Source organism: Otolemur garnettii, unplaced genomic scaffold (assembly GCF_000181295.1).
Source record: "Otolemur garnettii isolate 467f Iridium unplaced genomic scaffold, OtoGar3 scaffold00058, whole genome shotgun sequence".
Lineage (NCBI taxonomy): Eukaryota > Metazoa > Chordata > Mammalia > Primates > Galagidae > Otolemur > Otolemur garnettii.
Window position 1 is genome coordinate 146923 of NW_003852453.1, and position 4162 is coordinate 151084.

At 43.7% G+C, this 4162-nt stretch overlaps 1 protein-coding gene across 1 annotated transcript in view; it reads right to left on the reverse strand.

The window, feature by feature from the left end:
• The window catches only part of MYLK3 (myosin light chain kinase 3), a 41708-nt gene that overhangs the window by 33596 nt on the left and 3950 nt on the right, over positions 1-4162 (reverse strand). The window lies entirely within an intron of this gene.

The following is a 4162-nucleotide window of genomic DNA, read 5'->3' on the forward strand; positions in this document are numbered from 1 at the left end:
AAGAAAGAAAGAGACACTGCTATTATCATTTTAGAGAGGAGAAAACTGAGGCTTTCTCAAGGTCATAAAACTTAACAGAGGAGGAGCTCAGCCCCAAACCCAGAACCAGCTGCTTTCCAGTGCTGGTGAGGTTGGGCACAGCCTCTGGCTGGCAGGTAGGAAGGGGTCTAATTAGACTAGACCTCAACAAGTAACTGAATATGAACTTACTCTTAAAATGGCAACTCAGATCAGCTGGTCATGGTTACTGGTTCTGAAGTCAAATAATAAGTCCATGCTTCAAGAGACGAGTGCTGTGATTAATTCATGTCTGCCTGGGAGCTGAGCAAGCAGATCCCACAGCCACCCCTTCAGAGTCTACAGTGTAGCCAAGAGCATGGACTCTTGAGCCAGACTTGGTGGGTTTGAACTTCACCTTCACTCCGTGGCCAAGACCATTAACTCCCTTGCATCTCACTTTTCTCATCTACGGAATGGGAGTGATAACCTCTGCCTTATAAAGTCCGTGGGAGGATTTGGGGAGTTAATTTGTGGATATCCTAAGAAGTATGCCCAACACACAGTAGACATTCAACAGCACTGGGGATTTTGTCCTGCCTAAGATCAAGATCCATCAGTGTTAAACGAGCCCAGGACCCAGAGAAGTGCTCAGCAGTGCCTCAAATCTGAATGGCCCATGCTAGCATGGGGCGTGGCGAGTGAAGCTCTTACCCAAGATCACGCTCCACACAGCCCCGCATTCGGCTTGCAAGTGATGTCTATGTGGTCTGACTCCTGCTGGGTCCCCAGGTTGCTCCTGGGTGTCTTGAGCCCTGGACTGGTGAAGCCCTGAGATGATTCCTGGCCCTTGTCTCACCTCAGAGTCTGGGCTAGGGCCCAGGTACAAGGCTATCACCAATAAAGCCCCTTCCCCAGAAGCTCAGAGAACAAAAGCTTCTTAGGGCACGTTTCTCGGGCTTATAGCATTTTTAAAAAGTTAGCTTGTTTCCAACATTTATTAATAAAATCTAGGAAAATTTTACATGAAAGTTCTAGAATCCTAGTGGCACCTGTGGCTCAAGGAGGAGGGTGCTGGCCCCATATACTGGAGGTGGTGGGTTCAAACCGGGCCCTGGCCAAAAAAACTGCAAAAAGAAAGAAAGAAAGTTCTAGAATCCCTTTGGGACTGGTAGAATTATTCTATATTTTGATTGTGGTGGTCATGGAGGTATATGCATTTGTTGAACTATATGTACATTTAAAATGCATATTGGGCAGGGCAGAGGCTCATGCCTGTAATCCCAGAGCTTTGGGAAGGCAAGGTGGGTGGGTCACTGGAGGCTGGGAGTGGGAGGCTGGCGTGAGCTATGGTAATGCCACTGCACTACAGCTTAGGTGATAGAGTGAGACGTTTCCTCAAAAAATGTGTATAGTTTGTGTGTACATGCCCAGTTCGCTTGTTATTAATAAAATAATACACCTTAATAAAACCAATTAGAAAAGATTTCTACGTTCCCAGCTTCTCTCGAAAAATTCTGAAGATCTAGCAACTCTAGGCCCAAATAGCAAAAATCAGCCAGAGCTGTTCCCTCTGACTGGAGTATTGCAGCCCTCACTTCTCCTAAACATCTCTCTGACTCTTGAGCTGGTTCCACTATCCTTCCCACACTGTGCCCTCTTCTCTCAATTTTATCACCTGTTTATCCCTTTGGGATTCCAGGACACCAAGCTTTGCCCTTGTTGGTGAGGACACTGCACACAGAGTGCACAGCTCAGCACTTGGCAGGTGGCAGGCTCTGAACACAGAACGCCAGCAGCTGTTATCACAATTATCACCAGTGCCACCAACAAGGTCCAGATCCCAGGCTCAGCAGACGGCTCTCCCTTATCCCCTTTCTGTGGGTTCTGTCCTGCACTCCTAAAGTTGGGGAAACTGAAGGCATTATTGTAGACCTCCTCCTGTGTGAGCCTACAGGTAGGAAGCAACTTGTATAGACTGTCCTTTAGCAGTCCTTGTTGGACTATCTTCTTCCCTCTGTCTTTACAGTAGGTGGGCACATATACACACATGCACACATAAACACACATGCCACACACACATGTACACGTGTATACACAAGCACACATGTACACACATGTACACATGTGCATAAATGTACTCACATACACACAAGCACACGTGTGCACACACCCCCAACACACAGCTCGCTGTCTTCAGGGCTTAAGTGTCTGGTCTCTGTCTCATCTATGTCTCTAGAAGAAGCAAAAGAGGTCACAAACACCACTGCAGAGCACTGACCCTGTTCCCAGCCCACCCCTAGCTGGACAGGTCCAGCCTTTCAGGAGAGAACACTTGGCTTCTCATAATCTAATTCCCTGTTGCAACCAAATGAAGCTCTGCTGGGCATGTTGGAAGACCCTAGGAGGACCTTCACAAAGTTCTGGCATAATTTTCAAATTTAACAGCCAGTGCTAGGGTTTAATGCCATTTCTCCGATGACTGCTATGCCTTCACTCTGCAGGAAACACAAAGAGCATCCCCAGATGCTCCACAAGGCGTAGTTTTCAGTCCTGACACTGTATCACAAAGCTGTGGCTGTGTCTCGGTTCACCGTCCATTCTCTGAGCCCCTCCTGCAAGACCAGCCCTGGCCTCAGTGCAGGGAGGGAGGTAGAGGCTTCTACCTTGAGCCAATGAGACAGGGCCCAACATGAAGACAACTACGTATGCGTTTATTAAATACAAAGACCAGTCTACGGCCATATAACCCTGAATGCACCCAATCTCATCTAAATACAAAGACCAGAGAGAGATCAAGTGATTGCCTGAGGGCAGTATAGACAAGAAATATTACAAGATCTCAGAAAAGAGAAAGTGCTAAGTCTTTCCCCTACCCAGAATGCCTAAATATTTGCCACATGTATGACTGCTAACTTCATTAATAATGAAGCACTCTTACAAATCGATAAGAAAAGGACAAAATAAAATAGGAAAGAAGGAAAAGGTCATGAGCAGGCAGTTCACAGAAAATTCAAAAGGTTTTAAACCTAGGAACAATATTCAATCTTTTAGTGAAAGAAATTTAAATGAAAGCTAGGAACCGTATCGTTCTATCTACTTTTCATTATACTTGAAATTTTTCATAATAAAAAATTTTAGTTACTTTATAAGTTAAAAAGAGGCTTAGTTTTAAGAGACATAAAACTAAGGGGGGGCATTAAAACAAAAAAGAGACATATAACTAATTGCCTTATTTGGATCTGATTCAAATAAACTATAGAATTTTTAACAGTATAGGAAGATTAGGGAATTTGAATGCTGACTTTGGTAATACTGAGAAGTTATTGTCCTGTTTTTAGGTATGGGAATGGTATTATGATTATGTTTTTTTTTTTTAAGAGTCCTTATCTTTTAGATATTAATGCCAAAATATTTATGTAGGAAATGATTTCACATCTCAGATTGGCTTCAAAATAATGCGGGAGTGGATGAGGAATGGACAAAACAGCCTTGGCCTCCAGTCGACAGGTAAAACTGGGATCTGGGCTCACCGGGTCTGTTGTCTTAATCTTTATTTTTATTATAGAAATGTATGAAATCAAGCATTCTCTCATGTTACCAGTAGAACACTAAGTTGGATAACTTCTTTAATGGTCAGCTCACCTTCACCTATGCAAACTTACTCTTGAGCTTAGCATTTCCACCCTAGAAGTGTATCCTACAAATAAACCAATAGCTTATGTTCAAAGATACACATCTGTGGCTAGTTACTACTCCATGATTCATAACAACTAAAAATGAGAAATAATAAAAACAAGCAAGGATACTGGTCTGGCTATAAAATTACAACACATGGCCCAAGATGAAGTACAGTATTCCACAACTTTAAGAAGCAAACATCAATGTACACAGTTACCATTCAATAAAAAAAAAAAAAAAAAAAAAAAAAAAAAGAAGCAAACATGAGACTCAGCACCCATAGCACGGTGGTTATGGGGCCAGCCACATACATTGAGGTTGGCGGGTTCAAACCCAGCCCGGGCCAGCTAAACAACAATGACAACTGCACAAAAAATAGCCAAGCATTGTGGTGGGTGCCTGTAGTCCCAGCTACTTGGGAGGCTGAGGCAAGAGAATCGCTTAAGCCCAAGAGTTTGAGGTTGCTGTGAGCTGTGACACCACA